Genomic DNA, 23,985 nt, shown 5'->3' with positions numbered 1-23,985 from the left:
TCACTGAAGCTTCCTTAGACAAACATAGCAATGGTAGATTTTGAATATGAATTACAGACTATTTCATGTCCATTATCATTCATTTAGTAACGAGCATCATAAGTTCAGCATATAGACTTACAGCTGTAATGTAAGTTAATTTCCAAATGGAAAATGGTCATAGTATATACTGCGTAGAGCTTGGAGCAAATCTTACAGCTTACTGTTTTGGAAGATGTGAAAGTTTCTTGTAAAGTCAAGTAAATGATAAAGTGGGGAGCAACACCCTCCTTTGAAGGGTGATGTTTCAATGTGAAGAGGTTATAAACTGGGGTAAATAACAACAGCTCTTAGGCAACCAAGGAGGATTTACCTCGATTCTTCTCTGTTGGCCATTGCTCCTACTGGGACCTGGCAGTCAACGGAGTGAACAAACACATCACAAATATTACTGGATTTCAGAGTCTATTAGGAGCCAACAAGCTGATTCAATCCTTACTAACAACCCACAGTTCCAAAGATTCAAAGCCAAGATCACTGAATTACTAACTCATTAAAAATGGAAATAAAAATTGAATCAGCCTAGAGCAACTCAGAACAAAGATGAAAAACAAGTTAACCGTGGTGGGGAGGGTAGGGGGAGAGCGGGGGTTGAGGGCAGAAGGGGCAAGCTGCTTTCAGCATCAAGTTCTTTCTACAAAAGGACCTGAGCTGAAATGAAACAGTTTGCCAGAGGCTTCTAGAGATAAAGGTGGACTCCCGCAGAAAATGTTCCAGATCCTGGGAAGACAACAGTGCAAATTAGATAAGAGTGTATCCTTGTTTAATAGTTGGCATTAGGTGCTGCAAAATATAACCTTGAGGTAAATAGCAAAGACATGGCTTTCCTTCTTTCTCTTAACACTGACTGCTTAAAAAATCTTGCCCAGTCATTGTTTCCTGTCTGATTACCATAAAGTCTTTCTGTGATGCTTTCCTCATTGAAAGGCCATGAGTTCAGGCAAGACTTTTAAGTGTCTAGGGGTTGAAGATAGGATCCTAACCCACAGAGCTCAAGGCACTTGGTCTCTTTCCACCTATAGCCTGTCTACCTGCCTCTCTCAAGAACCTAGGGGGGATTCTCAGAGGGCCACCCTGGGGAGATAGCCACACTCAGTTTACTAGGTTTACCGTGTTCTCTGCAGCACTGGGCTCAGAGGGTCAACTACTCGCTCTACCTGCAAACCAAACACAGAAGAGTTTCTGTCCTCAGCAGGACTCACCTTAGCTCTCCTGCAAGGACAAGTATATCCATAACTGGTATGGATACACTTGCATTTAACAAGGATATTTGTATTATTTGGCTACATGCCTATGACTTCAAGTTTTATGTTAGGTGTCCTTGTCACTTAAACTCTGGGGCTTTGTCCAGATATAACTGTGTTCTTCCAGTGAAACAAATTTAGATCTCTTCACACTTTTGGGTTTTCCCCCAGCTCACTGTGTGATTTTAGCTTAATCACTCAATTCTCCCACTGTTCCATTTCCCATCTATCATGTGCAATGTTATGACCAATAATTAGTGAATGGCAATAACTTGAACTTACAAAAGGCCTTCCTTCCAGGAAACTCACAATACTTCATGAGGGCTAGTTGGTATCCTTCACAAAACCCCAGTGAGAAAGGTTTTGTTATTTATACTGTTTTTCTACTTGGTTCTATTTTTATAGATGCACCAAGAAGATTAAATAATTTTCTTGGGGTCATAGGTTATCTTGGTGTCATATATTTTCTTGGTAGCATGTTATCAAAAGCCTTTGATAGTGCTCTTCTGGCAATGCTATTCAAATCAAGTTGCACAGCTAAAGTACTTAGTGTTGGTACCTGGCAACAATCAAAAACTTCAATAATCACCCGTAAAGCTGGAGACCTGGCCCCTCATTATGTTAGCACATATTAGGAAATATGTTTTGCTACTTTTTTCTTCCAGTAATAGTTATTATTTCCCAGTCAAATCCAAATTCTGTTGCTGTTACTGAAATGTAGCAGAGTGCCCATGAGCCAATGCCTGGCAGTGCACTCCAAGCAGCCTCCACTGTCACAACACAAAAAACCAAACCATCTACAGAGCCAGAATGGCACACAGAGGAAGACAGAAACATGAGAAGTAGCCTTGCCAAAGTCCAAAGGTCTGAGCAAGAACACCAGGAGCCAAGTCTCTACAGCACAAACAACCCGTCAGAAGGGCTCCCAGGAACAGGATGTTCTGTGGCATTTCCAAAAACCCCTGGCCTCTGGGCAGGGCATCCACTGCTCACCAAGCACCTTCTTCCCAGGGGTTCGCTTCCAGAAAGAGAAATATAATATACTTTGGAATGAGCAGCAAGCTATCCACCAAATCACATTTCTACATATTGAAAAGTGAATCTCTTTAGACTAAATCTCAGAGCAATGTTGTTTGGGGGGAGAAGTGATGTGATCAACTTTTCCCACTCCAGACTCAGAATTCAATACTTTTTATTATCTAAATATATTTGTTAGGCCTTGTGAGTTACCTATATTGTAACCACTACCTACAGAAATTTACAAGTTCTAATAATACCATAAACAAGGATTACAAAGGAAGAAGGAAGGAAAGAATAGGATAATAAATGAAGCAAAGTATGAAGAAAGCAGAAGTAAAACAGCATAAGGCAGCATATAGCATTAAGTTATAAGTCAAAGAACTATGCAGTCTTACCTCAAGAATATTTGAAACTGAAATTTGAAGTGCATAAATGCATTTGAAATATGAAAGCAGGATAAAAATAGGTTTGTTGTTTTGTTTGTTGAACGTTTCAACCTAAGAGAAGATGATGACAAGAACTTCTTAATGATTATGGTCTAACAATTGTTGTGTCATAACTTTCAGGAATAAAAACATGGACACTGTTAGTAAAGTCAAGTCTATTTACTCCTTTCATTTCTCATTCCAAAGCTTTCGTCCTAGCTGTGCCTCCAGCAAGGAATGCTGGATAGACTAGGCCAAGGCAGAAAAAAAAAATTAAAAGTTTTCCTTAGCTATAGAGACATAAGAAAAAATTTCAAGTACTAATGTTTTATATGTGTTCAAAATGTTTGAGGTATTCTGTTAGGTTCATGTCTTTGCTAATGCCCAGAGGACTTTGTAAAGACAGACAGTAAACTAATGAAGAGAGAAATAAAACCATTGATTTGATGTCAGAAATCAAGTCCAAACATGTCCAGATTTGTAATGAAGAAAAAGGTTCAGGTTGCTGGATTTCCAGCACAGCAGTCCAGCTTTGAACTTGGAGGAGGTAGATGCCAAAGAGGACATTAACATTGAACTCCACAGAAGTGAGCATCATAACCATGGTGCACAGATATGGCTACCTGCATTACAGAAGATCCACCTGGTGTCCCCAGATCCCTCCAAACGTGGATGGAATCACAGGAATTCAGACGTCTTGTTTCCTAGATACTGTGTCCCGAGCTTTGCGGCATCTTATTTCCAGTGTTACTACGGACATAAATGGTGTCCTAATATTTTTTCCCTTTCTTCAGTATACTATGAAGTTCGATGTCAATTGACATAGTACCATAATAAAGCACATAAAATATAATTTACCTATAATTCTTTAGTATTATGCGAGCATACAGAGACCATAGTTGGTTCTTACCATTAAATGAAAGACTTCCTTTTTTTCTCTCTTGATTGAAAATAGAAAAGGGGAAACCAGGCTAAATGGGGTTTGCGTCAGAGCTTAATGGCATATTAGAGTGTCTATGGGTGTGTGTGTGTGTGGTTGTGTGATTCATTTCCACTCTCATGTCAGAAGAGACCCTTGGAATCAGAGTAAGTTTTACTTTGTTTTAGCTCAGTTTCACTTTCAGGGTTCTATGATATCAGGGTTAAATTCATCCATTTAAATTGCAAGCCCAAATGTTTTCCAAGTGTCTTTTTTTCAAATACTTTTCATCTAACATTGTAAAGATCAAACGTAAACTCCTAGCTTCTGCAAAACAGCTCTTACCCCAGGGTCTTGCATATTAAATATTTACTGAATTAATAAAACTCTTCCCAGTTTTACTCCTAAAACATACTTTCTGGTGATTCACAGTTTTGAAGTGTGATCTTCTACTACTTGATTAACAGACATGAAATCTAAGTCCTCAGATATTAAAGGAAGAACCGGGACTAAAAGTCACATCTCCTGACTCCAAATTGAGTGTTTTGAGGTCCATCACTTGCTTTACCCCAAGTCTCTATTCCCAAAGTAAATTAAAAATGTGTGACTCAGAATTAGACATCTGGAAAAGCATTTTGGGGACAATGAACAATAATAGTGAAGTCCACAGCAAAACCTCACAAGAAACTGCAGAATGCCTTAACACTGTGGGTTTGATGTGCTCCTTCCAATGGGAACCTCTAGAGGGCAGTGCACTCTTCATAACAGACAAGTTCTGCCGGGTTTACAAGAACTCTGGGAGTGAAAATCTAAAATGTTTGGCATACTTTCTAACAGCTTTCAATCAAACAGGGCACACAAATATCTCAGGCCCAGTCCAATTTTTGGCTGCGTTGGAGAAGAACGCCACTTAACTATGTATTTAGCTATGGTTTTTTTCTTTTTCCCTCTCTCCCTAATCATGAAGGCTCTAATGTTTAATATAAAATGAACTTGAAACTTCCCTTATAATACTAGCCTAATACACTGGAGTAAAACATATTTATTGGTAAATGTGCAAGTAAAGAACAGAAAGAGAACAGAAGGCTTGCAGAGAACTACTGCTGGTTGAGAGTTGGAGTCAAAATAGGGGGCAGCGGGTGGTAGGAGCTAAGGTTTAAGAGATAGACAAGAGACAGCCACAGGAAAGGAGGTTGAATTTCCTCGTGTAGATTCAGAATGACTTTAGAAAGAGAGGGACTGGGTCAGATTAGTGTTTTATATATGAATCATTCAAGTAGCTCTGGAGAGAGAATGGAGCGGGCCAGGTCTAGAAACCAGGAAGCCAGTTGGGAGACTGTTATATTGATCCAGTTAAAAGAAGGTGCATTTGAGATAGGGTAGTGGTGGTAGGAGTGGAGTCGAGAGGATGGGTTTGAGAAATGCATAGGAGGGGAAACCATCAGGATGTAATGATCAGTTGGATAAAAGGAGTGAGGAGAAGAAAAAAGTCAAGGCAGACATTTTATAACTTTTCTCACTGGGTAAAGAGAAGGTAACAGACAAATAGAGGTTTAGGTTGGAGAGAAGTGATACATGTAGCTTTTGAGCAATTGAATCCAAAATGTCTGAAGAGTGCCCAAGAAAAGCTGCCTAGCAGGTGATGGAATTGGTGAGCCTAAAGCTTGGGGGAGAAATTGGAGATGGAGATTGAACTAGAGAGTCATTACTATACAGATGGTAGCTGAAATCCTGAGTGTAGAAAAATCCACCCAAGAAGAGTATCAGTAATGAGAAGAGCAGTAGGCTAAAACAGAAAGGTAGGTAACCCCAGCAGGTAGGTGGTGGATGGAGGGAGAGGAGCCCATGGTTGAGAAGGAACAGAAACAAATGAGGCAAGCTGAGAGAATATAATATGACTATCATAGGGAGTGAGTGGTGCACACAAGCAACATGGCCAAATGCCCCAGAAACACACAGTGAGACAAAGATTGGAAAATGTCCACTAGATTTTCCAGCTACAATATGGGTGGCCTTACCAAAAGCAGAAGCCAGATTGCAGGGGGTGCAGAGTGAATGGCACATGAAGTGGTTACATTGAGTATAGGTAACTCTTTAAAGATGTTTGGATGAAATAGAAGAAGAGATAGGACATTACTAAGTGGACATGGGGGTCAAAGGTAGACTTCTTTTTTAATGAATGGGAAGGAGATGAGTAAGCTTGTAGTCTGAAAAGGACACACCCCTGCAAGAGGAAAGGTGGATGTTTCAAGATGGAGGATGGCTGTGGAACCCGGTCTTGGCATGTGTAACGGGGGTCGGCCTGGAACAAAAGGAGACAATGCATCTTCTGAAATTGGAGAACGATAATGCAGGGTGTGAGTGGAGCTCTGTTCCTAGGGGTGCGCAAGGCAAGAAATGGAAGGAGCTCATGCTCATTTGCCTCTACAGCAGGATAATGAATTTAGATATCATTTTTGATATTGCATTTATACTGTAGCAGAGTCTCCAGTGGATGAACAAGTCAGCCTTTGTATTGTGCGCTCCTGATCTTGCCTCCAAGGGTAAGGATCACTTTTGTGTTTCTAGGTGAAAAACGAGTTTCTGGGACACCGAGGTAGCAGCTCCATCCTAGGCTTTTGTTTGAAGTGGTTATTTAATTGGGATTCTACAAATAGTCATTACTATGCCTACTGTGTGGCTATATTCTTACCTGAGGAAGTGGCATTGTAGTTGAAGGAAGTGAGTGACAGGACCGTGGGGGTGACTTTTCTGGAACAGAGAAAGGGGCCAGTGGCAGAAAGTTGTGCCGCAGGCTGAAAACCAGGCCCTTCCAATACAGTTCCCTGAAGATGGCAGAACCTCTGATGGGGTGGCTTATGGATGTGAAGGGTCCTGAGTTTCCTAGTAGTGAGAACCAGGCCACCTCACCCAAGTTGCACTAAGGGTGGAGGCGGGTGGGCGGGCTTAGGAATAGAACCTGCAGCCTTTAAATGGACCTTTCTGGCCCAGACAATAAACAACTAAGCAGTGACTGTGATAGGCTAGAGAAAAGAGGTCTCTCCTAGAATTTTCTGCACTGAGCAATCCTCCAAGGATGCCTGACTACCCCTGGAGAGCAGGACCTCCAATAATGACTGCTACTGACCCTTGCCACACTCTGAAGGGAGAATTTCAAACTTGAATTAACAATGAACAACAACAACAACAGAACTGTGCTATATGACATTTCTTGCACCTGAGTATTATAAATAAACTTCAGCCCTAATACAACTCAATTTTTTGAACAAAGTAGGTAGCAAGTTTGCTAATAGTGAGGAGCATATGAAATGAGTGTTGAAGTGAGGGTCTGAGACCCATAAAAATATTTTTAAAATATAGAGTCTTGGACTCATGAACTCAAAGAATGTTGATGTTGGAAGGGACCTGCTGCTTGCTCCAGTTGAAGCTGCACTGTACTCCTTTTGCATGTATTTTTAAAATCAGAATAAATGAAGCTCAGAGAGGCTAAGGGTTGTATCTAAGGCCAAACAGCTTAGCAGAGCTTCGGCCTGTTCTCTCTCATTTTGCCTTCAGTTAGAACTGACACCCTTTCCAGCAGCCCCCCTGAGCAATCACTGTGCTGAGTACACCCCTCGCCCACCACTGTTGCTCCACACAGAGGCCTCCCCAACTCCAGGTCTCACCACAGAAGCTTGAGCAGTCCAGTTCCCTACCCACAGCTGACCTCCAACAGCAGGAAGAAGGAACTTCAGCTTTGGACCTGGTCCCTGGCCCCACCTGACTCCAGGAGGCTGCCCAGATCAGAACCGGGAGGATGCTGGTTTCAGTCGAGAAGACCAAGCAGAAAAAAAAAGTGAGAAGGCTCATGGGGCCCCATTCCTTTCCATTCACTTCACTCACACAGGAGGAAACTGAGGCCTCCCAGCAGGTCAGAGACTTGCCCGGCCACCTAGGGCATCTAAGTCAACAGGAAAAGGCTGCACATTCTGGTTTTTCTTTTTCCAAGCCTCTTTTCCAAACATAGAGCTCCTCATCTGACTGTGCAGAAAACAGCAAAAGCCTCCCTGTATTAAAGTCCCACCAGGAACACACTGTACAGGTCACTCTAACTCGGGCACACACTGAGTCCTGGAAGTGCAGACCGAGCCAGAGGAGCCCCGAGCCCCTGCCCCTGTTAACTGGGTCACTGCTTCACACCAAGAAGTGGGAGGGGAAAGGCAACAATTTGCACTTCGTTGATGGGATATTAATGGAATCAGGGAAAGGCAAGGAGAGACGCTATTAAAAGACAAGAACTTCTTCCCTTATAAAATTGGCAGCTCAAGCCCCAGGTCCTTAAAGAGAGAAAGGCCAAACAAGAAGGACCAAGGCAGCAATCAGCACGCTGAGCGATAGTGGCCAAAAGGAAACCACCTGGCTGGAGTCAAAGGTACAGGTGGAACCCAAGCCAGGAGACCAAGTTGTGTGGAGGAGGGAAAAACAGGGCTGGGCAGAGCCAGAAAAGGCTGTTAGGATACCTTTACAGCAAACACAAGCCCCAATGGGGTGTATGTGAAGGCATGGGACAGCTCGGCAGGTCCTTGTGTAGCTGCTAAGGAACCTATGCAGTGTCACCAGTTTGAAGTGTGAGCCGGACAGTTTTCTTCATTATCCTCTCCCTGACTTGCACCTAGAGATAAAACTACCCCATCATGTCACATTCGTAGACTTCCATGTCTTCGCTCTGTCCTGAAGTTTGAACTTACATCTCAGTTTCTGGGACTTGTAAGACCAGGTATCTCAAAGGAAGGCACAATATTCTGCATGCAACATGATTTTAGACGTACACAACCATTTTTATTTTAATATATTTATTTTTATCATCACCCACTACTTAGGATAAGCAATATTAATTTTATTTATCATTTAAAAATTTACTAAAGTAAAAAAAAAAGCCGAAATCAATTTAAAGAAAGAAAAGTATTCCAGCAAAATTAATGAAGGTGACATACAACAGCCATAAGTCTGGGAAACGCTGCTCAAGGTACTCCCAAACAAGGGGCAACATTGACTGCACAATGAGCTGTGTCTCATCATGAGCCTGAAGGAAAAATACAAGGCTGAAACATGGTCTTATAATAAATGGTGTGAATTCTCCTACCCTCCGTGGCTACCCCTGAGGTTTGTTTTGTTTTGTTTGTTTTGGGAGAAGAAGGCTTTTATTGATCTCTTGTATAAACTTTCCAGATGGGCATATTTGATTTTCCTATTTTACAACTGGGGGACTCTGAGGCCTCCTTTATCCCAGATCACTTACAGAGCCAGTGATTAGGTGAGCCATGAGGAGCTTCTGGCTCCTAACAAAGTTCTCTTATAGAAGAAGCAGAAAAGTGTCAGGAGTGACTTTTCCACCTTCTGCCAATGACATGTTGACTGTGTGATAAGAAACAAACTTTGGCCCATGAATGATTATATCCCCATCTTTCCTCTCCATATCACTATCATCTAAGGCTGAAAAAGCAAAACCAGTTAGACAAGGATTTAATCCATAGTAATCTCTGCATTGAAAAGCCTTCCAAATCTGTGACATTTCTGTCTATAAACCCACCAGGCAGGGATAGTGCCAGGATAAAGATGAGATTCAGTAAATATGTAATGTTGTCAACAAAATAATTTCCTTAAAATCTGACCTTTGATTCAGCTACTTACTTGCAGAAAATAAATAAAAACATATTTAAAAAGCATGTTTTTATACGCTGGTGAGTATATAAAAACAAGGAGAATAAACTGCAATACAGCATGAGCTGATTGATTGAATTGAAAAACAGGAATGATTTGGTGTTTTGCCTAAAATAACTGAAAACATGAATGATGTAGTATTTTTGTTTAAAATAACTGAAATGTTTTTCAACAAGTTGATTGAGTTCATTACTGCTGTTGGTACAGGCTCTGCCTGTGTTTCCTGGTTGTATAACTTAGAAGTGGGGGATGCCACATACTTCCCCTTTGTCATCTTCTCCTACCTCCTCCTTCGGTTTGGTTTCATGGGGCTCTGTGTGTAAGAAAGGGAACAAGAGTAATGCAGGTAATCTGACATTTAAGGAAAGATAAAGGAGAACTAGATGTGGAATCATTAAACTGGGTTTTAGTCTCTTCCTCTGGTCCTCAGTTTTCTCATGTGTAAAATAAGGTGATAGGACTCCTGAGTCAAGGTTTCTTAACCTGTAATCCACACCCTCAGCTACATAAACCTTCTAAAACTGAACATAAAAATCTTTCCTGGAAATGGAAACCATGATTTTTATCTGATTTGCAAGTGTCATCAACTGTTGTCCTAGATTATTTTTAAGGTCATTTCCTGATCTAGTATTTTATTATTGTCACAGGCAGAAAATCCCAGCAGACATGCAATGGCATGGATCCAAGTGACAGAGATGGGCACAAAAGTTACTGCTTTCCTTATTCCTCTCCTGATGCTGAGCACCCATGACTCTTCACCCTCTCCCAAAGTCACTCCAGGGTCCACACACTCTTACATAATGGGCTACCTTCTCAAAAGAAGGGAACCCTGGGTTCAGAACACAAGACATAACACCTTTGCTGTTATGAAATCATAAAAGAATTCTTGGATGTTCACAAACTAGATTTGCCCAGCTCCCACAACATCTTATTTTCATTAGCTTTGACTAAAGGGAAAATTCCTCATGACACTATCAAGAGAAGGTTTAGAGCAACTGAAGTCATATGCTGATTGTTAGAAGCTTCTTAAAAGCATGATTTTCGTTGCCATCTAAATGTACAGAGGCTGATAAACTGTGTAGGAACTGGGGAAAAAGGGGTGAGAAGAAGTAATAATAAAACGATGAGCTATTGAAAAGATGTGACCATTAAAAAAATCCCCAACCGATACATCTGTCCATAAAATGAAGCCCCTTGAGACATCACCATGTTTCCTCTGTTCTTACTAAGCTAAGTGAGAGGCGAGTGGGCACTGAAACTTCTCCCTTCCTCATTGACAGAGATGGTGGGGGAAGCGAAGGGGAAGCACCTGTCTTCCGTCCATGTCTTGGAATCTGGCTAACTCTTACCAAACAAGGGAGAAAATATGTTTTAGGTGGCACCATATAAAACTGCCATCTTTGTAAATTTTTTAAAAATGGTCAAATATCAGCAATTTCATATGGTTCAACTATGCAATATCTCCAAAGTAGGACATCCTAACCATTTGGGTAATGACAAGGTGTTTCTGACTCATTGTTCTTTGGCAGAAATGACTAACTCTGGAGAAAAAGACAAGAGATGGGTAATTCACTGTGAAATCAAGTTGGCCCATTCTTAATGATTAAAATAATGTCTTAAAAAGACAGAAATGTTTAACTTCCAAGACATCTTTTAAACCAACCCAGAAAATAGAGTTATGCTTCTTACAGAATTCAATTTAACAAATCTCTGCTCAGAGCCTAATTTGCACAAAGCACAGACTGCTGAATATAGGAATATTTGCAGAGTTTCTTGAGATTAATCTGATAGTGAAGGAGAAATCCTTCAATACATGGGGAATAGCTAATGCCACAGGAATTATTTGCTAACAAAGAAAGGCATCTGGGTCATCAGCACCATTTCTGAAATTGTTAAATCTTGACAGTAACGATTACAGCTTTGTTAGGAGCAGAAAATGTCAGGAGCATGAAGAGTAGCCTGACTTCTCGTGTTAGTGTTACTGGGCATGAGGCCTTCTAAAGAAAGCAATGATGCAGTAAAATACGACTCTGGCTTTGTTATTTCTAGCTGTAGCTCCCCAGGGAAACTGGGCAGTGGGGCCTATGTTCTAGTGGGGATCCCTGTAAAATTTACAGCATCTGTGGGCAGGAGCAGGGCTCCTGTTGATTGAAATTCCTAGCAAGGCCCATCTGTTTGTTCAGCTTTTTCCTGAGGGAGCCAGAAAGGGCTTGCTTCAGTTTCTTATAATGAGTTGAAATTCCTAATAAGAGAAAGCTTTGTGGTTGAGTCAAAATATTAAGAGAAGTAATATGCTGACATTTTAAAATTCACAACTTTCACCAATTTAAAAGCACATGTTATCACACTGTTTTCTTAACATTTCTCTTGCTGGTGCAAAAGTGAGGCTAATTGCACTCTTGCACATACCCAAGTGGTTTCAGAGAGGATCCAGGGTCTCCACTGGACCCTCAGTTATCAATGAATCCAAAAGCATTACTGCTACTAATAGTAGATGATAGATAGTAATAATAACAAGCTTGTAATAATAAGGCTAGCTAAAACTTTATGCCAAGAAAGAAAATTTAAGATATGATTCTTGCCATATGAGTTGGAGAAAAAGAATTCAGAAATTATTTTAAAAGTTACTAAATAAAACACAGATAGGACATTCTTCATAATTTCAAACTATACCATATGAATAATAAATGCCATAGGGCTGAGGAGAAAGGGAATCTCAGATGGAAACTGGAGGGGTCTAGAAAGCACTGAGGAGGCAGAGCTTTACCTGATGATTTCTTGTTTTGCTTCACTTTTCCACAATGAGAAAGGGAAGGTAAGTTATACCCAGTAAAGAGCCAGGATCAAGAAGCAGGAAATGGTATGATAGTTAGTGAGTATAGAACAGCTTGGCTGGAAATGAAGGGTCAAATATTTTTCTTGGAGGAGATAAAACCTAACTAACTCAAGTCTTAAGTCAGATGGTCTGAAATGCTATTGGAGGTCATGTCACATCTTTTCTTGCAGTGAGTGAGTGAGAAAGACTGATGGTTTGTCAATCTTTTTCTCCATTAAAATAACTGGCACCGAATCTGCCTTGATTTCTGCTCCTCTGAAAAGTGTACACAAATACCCAGAAAGGAAACCTAGTAGCAAATGGATATTCAGTTCTGTAGCCATGTCACAAGGAGAGAGACAGAGAGAGAGAGAAGGAAAGACAGACAGAGAAAAAAGCAAGCTAAATTCATTGTTAATGCTTCTGACCTGCAAAAACAAATCAGAAGATAACTCCATCCAGTGCAATAAAACCCTCATCCAGGCCTTCTGGGCAATTCCCTGTGATTTGGGAACTCAGTAAGTGGCCTGATGGAGCTGACAGATGCTATGAGTTTTTAACATTTTTCAGAAGAGCAGTTAGAAAGAAATAGTACCTGGGATCTTTAATAGTCAATGGAAATGCCAAGGAAAGCCCAGCTTCACAAGAATGAAAGGCAGCAAAAGAATAAACAAAAGTTGATTATTTCAACCAAAGCTACATGTGTCCTCATTTCAGAACCAGTTGAGTTGCTGGTAGAGATCTGGGCTCATTAGGGGCATCTGGTGGAGGAAGCCGGATGGCAGGAAAGCAGAATAATCATCTTCATAATCACTAAGATTTGTACAGCACTTTACAAATTGTAAGGCACTTCCAAATATATGATGTAATTTAAAATGCCCTAGGCTGAGTGAGATCAACAGAGTGAGTGTTATCCTCATTATAAACACACAGAAGCTTCTGGTGCATAAGGGACTGCCCTAAGTTATCCCTAGAGTGAGTTGTTGAATCGCTCTTCTGATCTCTGATCCATTGGTCACAGAATTGTCTTCTCTACCTTAGAAGCACAACATAGTTAAAAGATACATGTGAAGAAAACCTTCTCTTTTATTTTGTGCTAATCCAAGATGTCTCTAAGTGTCTTGAAAACTTTATTAGTGATTCTAAAATTACATTTTCAGCCCATTATTCCACTGAGTGTTGGGGGTCACTCTGCCTTTTTCAAGGGGAGAGAATTAATGCCCTAAAATATTATTTGTAAATCATGAATTAACATCTCTCCTGTAAAAAGGATGGCACTGGTTAGCTACCATTCTTGAGAGAAATGAGAAAATAGTTCCTCAAATAATTTTCTGTGTTCTGTAGATTGAATAAGGATCCCAGTAGTATACTTCATGCTTGAAGGAGGAATCCCTTGGGGATCAGAAGACAGTATCATGCTTTTTTCTCTTGTGTGGCTACTGCAATAAAAGTCATGATAATGATAACAATTACCATTTATTGAGAAGTTACTATATGCCAAAAACTATAGTAAGTCCTTTACACACACTACCTGATCTAATCCTTACAACAAATTTGGGATTCAGGTATTATTATTATTACCACTTTACAGATGACAAATGTGAAACTCAGGAAAGTCAAATAACCTTGTCCAAAGTCATACACGGAATAAGAAACAGAACTGAAATTAAACTGAGATCAGTTTCACTCCAAAACCATCCCCTTGCCCATGATATGCTCTCACTATAGATGGCACACTTTACCATTTCCATTGCTGCACAAGGTGATTGCTTCTGCTCCATCCCCCTTCAACCGTTCCAGAGAAGGAGCAGTTACCGCTTCTGAGCAGACAGATACAAACAATGGTTAAGTAACAAATTGGCCCCTGACATTTGAATCTGTGTTGAAACCTAAAATAAGGTATAACATCATAAATCATAGAAGAATAGAACTTGATGAAATCTCAAGTGATCATGAACTCTATTCATATTCATTCAATTAATACACTGAGAATCTGCTGTGTGCCAGATAATGCGACAGATGCTGAAGACAAAAAAAAAAAAAAAAAAAATGAAAGCCATAGTTCCTGCCTTTGAGTAATTTACATTTTTAAAGGAAATACAGGCCTGCAAACAAACAATGGCAATACCGTTAACAAGTATAATAATGAGGTATGTACAAACTAAAGAGGGGGCCCAGTGAAGAGAATGATCAACAGTTTGGGGTTCCAAAAAAGCTTTCTAGAAAAAGATGCTTGAGCTGGGTCTTAAAGTAGGAATAGGAGTTTGACAGAAAATTATGTGGGAATGATACTCCAAGAAAAGAAGAAGAGAATATTCAAAGCCATGGGATATAAAAACACATGTAGTGGGGACCTGTGAATAGTTCAACATTGCTAAAGTTTAGGAGGAGAGTAAGTGTAGTAGAGACATTAGACTAATGAGGCTGGTCATGGAGGACCTTGTAGGTCATTCAACGTGAGACGATATGCCATTGAAATCAGAAGGGAGATTACCACAATAGATTGGGAAAGGGTGGACTAGGAACTGAGCAAAGCAGCGGCACCAGAAGAAATGGGTTAAAGAGGAAAGGTAATAAGGGAACCAAATCAACATAAGTTAACTTAATGACTGATTAGATGAGACAGTTTGGCAGGTAATAGGGGGTGGGGAAAAGTCATGTGGATGATATCTAAGTTCTTGGTTTGGTTGGATGACTGAATGAGCAAGTTGGGTGAAAAGACAAGGTATTCAGTTGGGAATAGTTTGAGATAGTGGTATCCGTAGCACACCGTTGGTCAACGTTCTGCAGACCCTTAGATACGTGGAGAGACTTAATGTATCATGTGGATCGCCAAATTGGGTCTTTGTATACCCAGCAAAAACAGAAATCTACCCATTCGTGCCATCTACCCATTTGTGCCATTTTCCTCACCATGAAAGACATTGGCATTGTTAATTTATATTGCTTCTTTCTAAGAGACTGGAGGCTGGGTGCAGTGGCTCACATCTGTAATCTGAGCACCTCGGGAAGCCAAGACAGGCAGATTGCTTCAGCTTAGGAGTTTGAGACCAGCCTGGACAACATGGTGAAACCCTGTCTCCACAAAAAATACAAAAATTAGCCGGACATGGTAGCGTGCACCTGTAGTCCCAGCTACTTGGGAGGCTGAAGTGGGAGGATGGCTTGAGCCTGGGAGGTGGAGATTTCAGTGAGCTCAGATCATGCCACTGCACTCCAGCCTAGGCAATAGGCAACAAAGCCAGACCCTAGCTAAAAAATAAAAAATAAATAAAAGAAAAGAAAAGAAAGAAAGAAAAAGAAAGGAAGAAAGAAAAGAAAGAAGGAAAGAAAGAGAGAAAGAAAGAAAGAAAGAAAGAAAGAAAGAAAGAAAGAAAGAAAGAGAAAGAAAGAAAGAAAGAAAGAAAGATTGATTGCTTGGAGCTGATTTTACATCCCAAATTTATTTATTTGCCTGCAAATAAGCATGCATAGGAATTCTCTAACCCTCTTTTTTCACAGAGATTCTAGTCTTCACCACCTTATTTTATTTTATTTTATTTTTGAGACAGGCTCTCACTCTGTCACCCAGTCTGGAGTGGAGTGGTGTGATCTCAGGTAACTGCAACCTCCACCTCCCAGGCCCAAGTGATTCTCCCACCTCAGCCTCTCAGGTAACTGAGATTACAGGTGCTCACCATCATACCCAGCTAATTTTTGTATTTTTAGTAGAGATGAGGTTTTACCATGTTGACAAGGCTAGTCTTGAACTCCTGAGCTCAAGTGATTCATCCACCTTGGCATCCCAAAGTTTTGGGATTACAGGCATGAGTTGCTGTGCCTGGCAACCAATCAACCATTTCTTATACAAATATAGAAAGGATCATATGGAACAATGACCAACTTATATATAAGAACCTGTTTACTCTTGTCACTTCATAAAAGTTAAGTGGAACCTGGGGAAAAAGGTAAGGGTTATAGTAGTGTACCTTGTCATGAAGAAAAAAAAAATGAGTTCTCAAATAACACACATTAAGAGACTATTTTTGTATATAAAACCTTGACCACTTTTTTAAATGTTTAATTGGGTATCAGGTCCTTAGGGTACAGTGTTACAATAAAAACCTTGAAAAACTAAAATACATTCATATTAATGTTTTCTCCTCATAAATGCCTTGAATTACAAATAAAGAATTACCACAAGATGAAATGAGGAGAAACATTCCTTCTATTTTAAAGACTAAAGAGTGAAAGTAGGGAGGAAATGAACTGCTATGTCTCATGTGTGTCTAAGTAAGCAAGAAAGGCTAAGGGAGAATTGTTAAAGGACATTCTAATTATGATTAGGATAAAGGCCAGTTCAGCTAAGCAGTCACATCTGGCTTCTAGTGATACCATTCTACATAATGGAAATAATAAGTTAAGGTAGTAAGATTGTTGGAGTCTCTTGTGAATATTAGACGTATTTCCTCAGTGAGTCAGACTTAGAATGTCAGAGAGATCAATTTATGTGATTACAATTAATAAGGTAATTAAGAAATGGAGACAGCTCAAGAGGATATTGCCTGATAATTAATAACCAGCTGGAAAGGATAAGGGTCCTAGGGAACGGTGAATTAAATAAAGATCAGCTTGGAGAATTTCTATCAATAAGATATGGGCTATTTTTTAAGGCAGTCAGGGTTAGTATCTGAAGGCCATCTGCTAAAAAATAAAGCTCTAATTAACAGGATTTTTGGAATTTCATGTCCTATAACATTTTAGAGAGGCCAGAAAGAAGGTCAGAAATAGGCAGGGAGAAGGAAAGAAGAAAGAAGGTCAGAAATAGGCAGGGAGAAGGAAAGAAGAAAGAAGGTCAGAAATAGGCAGGGAGAAGGAAAGAAGAAAGAAGGTCAGAAATAGGCAGGGAGAAGGAAAGAAGAAAGAAAGTCAGAAACAGGCAGGGAGAAGGTAAAGGAGAACAGCACTGTTCATGGAAAAGAGCACATGGTCTAGAGGGAAGGACCCGGTCCTACCTCCACCTCTGCCAGAGATGAGCTGTGTCAACCAGAAGGAAGCACTTCTCTTCAGGGTCCCCGGTTTCTTCATTTATAAAATGAGATGATTGAACTGTATAGCCTCTATGGTTCCCTGTAGCTCTGAAATTTGAATTATAAACACAGGTCCTTAACGATGACAACCCTTAAAAACTAAAAATGAACACTTGGGCCAGAACAAAAAGTGGTCATTGTTGGCTATTGCTGTTGACTAGAAACCAACAAGCATCAAAGCTCCTGACTTTAAAGAAAAAAATTAAAAACAAAAAATATGGAAGGAATTGTCCCATTTTCTTAAGTCATGCACCTGAAAATAGAAACAAAAAATAAAGCAAGGGACTATGGCTTATCTTTCTTTGCAGCTCCTGATACTTGTAACCAGATAATTTATGGTTACAGGCGGTCTAGCTACAACTATTGACAAAATACCTCTTGTCATAAGAAACAACATAAAGCATTCACCTCAAAGCTCAATCCCCTCAGTGACAATGTTCTCTGGAAACCAAAGCTTTAAAATCCTTGTAACTTGTTAAACTAGGAAGTGTCCTTGCTAATCAGACACTCTGGTAGTTAGGTAAAAACATCTTTGAAAAAAGGCACCAAATATCTTATGTACACAGAGGCAAGTGACAGAACAGATAGCTGCTTGCTGGGACCTCAATTTACCTCCCACTTCTCCAAAAGGCTTCAATACCTGAACATCGACTGAAGTTTCTATGCTGAAGTTTACACAAATGGAACTGAAGGGTCAGAGCAGAGAGTTGCAAAAGTCAGTTTTCCTCAGGCCAAAAAGCAAGGTAGGCAGGTTAAGCAGGGAGGGGACAAAAGCCTTCATGTCACCATATACTCACCCAAAACAAAACAAAAGCAACATGTGGGAAGAATAATGGCAGAAGTAAGGGAAGAGTTCCTTTCTCCTCCTTATAAGCCCACCATACCAGGAGAATGCAATGTAAGGGTGAAGAAAGCAGCCACCTTTGGTTTCTACCATCAACAATGTAGTAGTGGAGTTGGGGAAAAGCATTTTACAAAATCTAGTAATTTTCTGATATGTTGAGGTAATGTGGGGTTATTTAGAACTTGAATATAAAGATATCAGAAGCCGCGGCAGGAAAACATGCAACTGAGAGAAACAAAAAAGTCAAACAATGGGGTTTCTTTCAAAGTTTCTACCCCTGTCCCCTTGTTCTCCTCTGGGCCAGAAGCTGCTGCACATTTGGGTGGATGGGAAGGCCTGAAACATCTAATTGCTGGGCCCTTCCCAAGGGTCTCAGATGGCATGTTCTCTCTTCTCCACAAGCACCTAGGCACCAGAAAAGCTGCATAAGAATGAACAGCAAGGCATTTTCAAAGGGGAAAACAAGAGTCATTCAGTGACAGGCAGCTTGTCAAGCAGGTGTAAATAGATAAGGGCTGTGGCTCCCGGTTGGAGAGGGATGATGGGCAGGCTGTGAGGCAGGAGGTAAAGTTCATTGTTGGTGTCCCTGCAAATGACCGTAGCACTTTCAGCACCTCTGGCAAGGCTCTCTTCTCTGGGACTCCTTACACAGTGTACCAGCCTCTGTAGCACCCTCAGGGCCAACCAAGCAGCCTCCCAAAATGTAGCTGAAGAATCACAATTCCCAACTCTGAGGTTCTACTTGTATCCTTGTTTCCCAAGTTAAGCAGTGATGTAAATTCCAAGAGTAGACCACCAAATAAATTGGGCACACCAGATAAAATAGACTCCCTTCTATGGATACTGCACATCAAAGGGAACCCATTCTTTCAGGCCCCAAGGAGTAGAAAAATTATTTTGGCAGTAGAAGGTTTGAAAGGATTGTAGTTTGTGATTAATTATTTAAATCCCAAGTATTTAACCTAAGACATCCAGATAGGTAATCAGTGAATAAAGCTCTTGTTGGGTTTGTTTTGTTCTGTTTAACAAAGCAGTTTACTTGGAGAAGGGAGATACCATAGCATGGCAGTATACAGAAATAATAACAATGGACCCGAAGTCACCTAGAAGAGCAGCCATGATAAATATAGTTAAATATACTCACCAGGACATCTGTATGTCATGCTTACATTTTTCTTTATAGCTCAAATGTCTTATAATGTGGAAAGAATAACAAGCTAGGAATTCAAATCTAGCTTCCAGTTCAAGCCCTGTCACTAGCCAGTTATGTGACCTTGGGCAATTTGCCTCCTTGGGACTCAGTTTTCTTAACCTATAAAATGAGGACACTGGTGACTTGCAAACTTCCTTCAAGTGCCAATTAATGGCCCAATAATCTTGGACCATGATTATAAGAATGCTCATTTAGAAGAAAAGAACATTCCAGTCTGGTCAGAAATTTCAAGACAACCATCCAGACACACTTTGCCAATTATTCATCACTATGACACTTTGAGCATAAGAAGCCAGCAGTATTAATGTGTCAGAATATGCAATACTGTTTTATGAGTTTGCAGGCTCTAACAAAGTGGTTATCAACCAGAAGCCATTCTCACTGCCTCAGGCAGGAGACACCAGTCAATGTCTGGAGACATTTTTGTTTGTCACAGTTGGAGTGGGGTTGGGGTGTAAGAGGCTGAGGAGTGGGAGGATGTTACTGGCATCTAGAAAGTGGAGGCCAGGGATGCTGTTAAACATCCTATAATGCACAGGACAGTCTCCACCACAAAAAAAATTATCTGGTCCCAAATGTTACTAGGGCTGAGGTGGAGCTCTATGAATACAATGGCTAGGCAGATAGCTGAGTGATGAAACAGGTAGGTAACCTGGAGAGATAAGGACTCTCACCTTTATCAGGCTGTGCCCATGTAAGGATGAGGGCCTGCTGCTGCAATCCTCCATTTCCTCCTGTCATCAATCTAGATTTTGTAGGAACTCATCTGACTTCTGAATCACAGTGACGACTCACCAATGATTTTAACATATTAAACTTCTGGGGGAAGGGTGACTGTCAGATTCAGACTGCAGGCTGCTGGTGTGCCACCTCTGTTTTAAGTCTTAGATGGCAGACACCCAACTGCAACCCCCTAGCCTGCAAGAGAAATTGTTCAAAGGAAACATGGCCACTTGAACTATTCTGCAATTCTATAAGGTTAAATAGTTTTTCAGGGGCAAGGGACTGTCTAGTTGCACAACTAGGAAAAACATGCAGTGAGTGATGAGGAGCAGCAAGTTAAATGTGTTTTTCTTATTCAACCTTGAATTTAGGCTATATTCAGGTTTTGTTTATGTTAATGCCAACTTGATTTTCTCTTCCTTTAAGTCAGATTTAATCCAGGAGCCCCAGTGCTGCTCAGAGGAAATCAAGCAAAAGCCGACCAGGCACGGTGGCTCACACCTGTAATCCCAACACTTTGGGAGGCTGAGGCAGGTGGATCATCTGAGGTCAGGAGTTCAAGACCAGCCTGGCCAATATGCTGAAACCCCATCTCTACTAAAAATACAAAAATTAGCCGGGTGTGGTGGCAGGCGCCTGTAATCCCAGCTACTCAGGAGGCTTAGGCAGGAGAATTGCTCGAACCCAGGAGGCAGAGGTTGCAGTGAGCTGAGATCATGTCATTGCACTCCAGTCTGGGAACCTGGGCAAAAACTCCGTCTCAAAAAAAAAAAAAAAAAGCAAAAGGCTTTCCAAAAGAGGCCACAGCCTTTTTAATAAGCTGTCAGTCTCAGCTCCTTTGAATGCTTTAACTTTCTTAGGAGGAGTAGTTACTGCAGAGCCCTCGTGTTTCACCAGGGCATGAAATTTGAAGGCTCCAGAAACATTTGTTTTTCAGCAGGGGGACACAGGAATTCAACAGGATCTCTGCTATGAGGAGCCTGGTTAAATATGAAGAGGCATCAACACCTTTCCTCACTACTTCCTTTTGGGATCTCTGCTATGCCTAGTAGTGAGGAAAGGTGTTGACACCTCTTCATATCTAACTAGGTTCCTCATGGGTATCATTAATTAAAAACCACCCGGCTGGCCCTGGACTTTTCACTGCTCATTGATGGAACTTTTATCTGGCCTTTTTCTAGGTTCAGACACCTGACTTGGACAGCAGCCACTCACTTTGGAGCACTTGGCATGGACTTTCTCAAATAACTAAATAGTGATTCAGTTTTCCATCACCTAATATCATCTGGAAGTTCTGGAACCCAAAGGTGAGGTTGCTTACTGGTAACTTTGAAGAGAAGGTAACAATACATTATGGTTTCTAAAGCACTTTCAGCTCATCTCACATTGTTTTCACATCTATTGTGACTGTGATACACAGAGCACGCCTGTGAAGTCTGTAGGATTGGTCTTACTATACACATTTCATTGATAGTACAACTAACCTATATAACAACCCATGGGGAAGGTAGTGTAGCACAGATTATGGAGCAGATTGCCTGGGTTCAAATCCCTGGGTTCAAAGTTGTTTCTTATCAACTGTACAAGCTTGGACAAGTTTCTTTATTTTTCTGTGTTTCATTTTCGTCATCTGCAAAATGAGAATAATAGCATTTACCCAATATGGTTTGGATGTGCATCCCCTCCTAGTCTCATGTTGAAATGTGATCCCCAATGTTGCAGATGGAGCTTGGTGGGAGGTGTTTTGGTCATGGAGGCTGATTCCTTGTGAATGTCTTGGTGCTGTTCTTGAAGTAATGAGTGATTTCTCACTCTGTTAGTTCACATGAGAGTTAGTTGTTTAACAGAGCCTGGCATCTCTCTTGCTCCCTCTCTTGCCATGTGATATGCCTGCTTCCCCTTCACCTTCTGCCATAATTATAAGCTTCCTGAGGCCTCATAAGAAGTTAAGCAGATGCTGGTGCCATGCTTCTACAGCCTGCAGAACCATGAGTCAAATAAATGTCTTTTCTTTATAAATTACCCAGTCTTAGGTATTCCTTTATAGCAATGCAAAATGTACTAACACACTACCTCATAGGGTTGTCATGAGACTTAAAAGAGTAAATATATATGTAAAGTACTTAGGAAATGGCCTGGCACAAAGTAAACACTGTAGCATTAACTACTAATGTCATTTTCCAGAAGAGGAAACCAAACTACTAGATATCCCTGGCAGTCTGACAGCTGGGAACAGACTCAACCATTTTACTGTCACTCAATGAAGAAATCAACAAGCAAAGTGCGGAGTGATATGTCAGTTGCCCATCATGCAAGGGAGACATTGAGAATTTGAAACCTTGGTCCCTTGACTTCAGATGCAGTGTCTTTCCATCTCACCATGTGGCCTTGGGTATGATAGCATGCCTGGGAGAACAAGCAATGAAGGTGTAAAGATGTATGCAACACAGCAACTTGTTATATCTTACTTTGAACAGTACCAAGAAAGTCTTCATGGAGTGCTGAAGTATATGAAGACTATGGCCCTCTGGAACCAAAAGCTGTGGGAGCAAGAATAAAATTAATCAGTCCAGAAACATGGTTCCTGAAAACTTGTGGAGCTATTACCATTATCTCTGCAATGTGTGTGCCAATACATTGGCAAAAAGCACTCACTTCCCATAGAAAGTTCTTTGAGTTCAGTTAAACATACCAAGCTGAGCTGGAAGTGAAAATAATTGCCTACTCCAGCACTGGAGAGTTTCAAATATATAGCAACTTGCTGGGTGTCCAGAAATTGATCACTTCATCATCCAGCAATCCAGTCAGGGGAGCAATTGCTCCAGTAGGAAGGTTAACAGGCAAGAAAATGAATCAGCGTCTTATGGTTACAAATATGTTTTTGCTGCTCTCACTAAAAATTGCTGTGATTTTTTTTTAAGTTCAGATGCCTAGATATTTTACTGCTGAGGCTACCAAGCCATTGAGCTATTGTTACAACTGACCACGCCATGATAGCATTATCATAGCTGTTTTTCTGTTGTTATGTGTCAGCATTATGGATTGGGAATAAATTTGAGCTATTTGCTGATCCGCTTTCCAGGATGCAGCATTATTGGCTGTGAAGGAGCTTTAGCTTTGTAGGCTGTGGATGCATATTGAGAATAATATCAGGGTGCAGATATTACCAAACCTTTATATGTTTGGTTTGTTTCCTAATAAAACACCCGTAAGATCTTCCAAGGGGCCCACCTCAGTTAAGCTAGGAATTCACTCAGCCTATTAATATACTAAAATGCCAAGTCAGGGCTTCTCTGATTGTTGCTGCATGCAATAGGATGTGACAGTTTTTAGAAGTGGCTTGTTTAAAAGCTTTGCACTTCCTTGGAAGAAGGGTTCATGTAATATGACTAAATAATTATTATGATCATCATACATATTCATTAGATAAAATTATTTTTCAAGTATATACAGAACAAAATATGCTAGGTTTTAATTCTAAAATAGGATGACACCATTCCCTTTTTTTTTTTTTTGAGATGGAGTCTCACTCTGTTGCCCAGGCTTCAATGCAGTGGCATGATCTCAGCTCACAGAAACCTCTGCCTCCTGGGCTCAAGCCATTCTCCTGCCTCAGCCTCCCTAGTAGTTGGGACTACAGGCGTGCACCACCATGCCCAGCTAATCTTTTTTTTTTTTTTTTTTGTATTTTTGGTAGAGACTCAGTTTCACCATGTTGCCCAGGCTGGTCTCGAACTCCTGGGCTCAAGTGATCCACCTGCCTTGGCCTCCCGAAGTGCTAGGATTACAGGCACGAGTCACCACACCTGGCCAGGATGACACCTTTATAATGTATGTGCGCCTTGCTTTAAATAAACCAGTAGTTTTCTGAAATGTCAAATGTGTGTGGTAATGTTCAAGCTGGACAAGTATCTCCTTCAGTGTATGTTATCTAACTAGTATCTTTTATACAGAGGCCTTGCTCACTCAAACCT

At 40.7% G+C, this 23,985-nt stretch overlaps 1 protein-coding gene across 3 annotated transcripts in view; it reads right to left on the bottom strand.

Annotated features, from left to right (window-relative positions):
* The window catches only part of CAST (calpastatin), a 799,019-nt gene that overhangs the window by 425,468 nt on the left and 349,566 nt on the right, over window positions 1-23,985 (bottom strand). For all 3 annotated transcript variants that reach the window (XM_063724001.1, XM_063724002.1, XM_063724003.1), the window contains one exon: window positions 22,480-22,551. The gene's annotated coding sequence lies outside the window, so the exon portion shown is untranslated. Of the gene's footprint in view, window positions 1-22,479; window positions 22,552-23,985 lie in introns of those variants that run through there.

The sequence above is a fragment of the Pongo abelii genome, chromosome 4 (genome assembly GCF_028885655.2).
Source record: "Pongo abelii isolate AG06213 chromosome 4, NHGRI_mPonAbe1-v2.0_pri, whole genome shotgun sequence".
Lineage (NCBI taxonomy): Eukaryota > Metazoa > Chordata > Mammalia > Primates > Hominidae > Pongo > Pongo abelii.
Note: the sequence above shows the minus strand (reverse complement) of the source record. Positions and strands in the feature narration are given on the sequence as shown.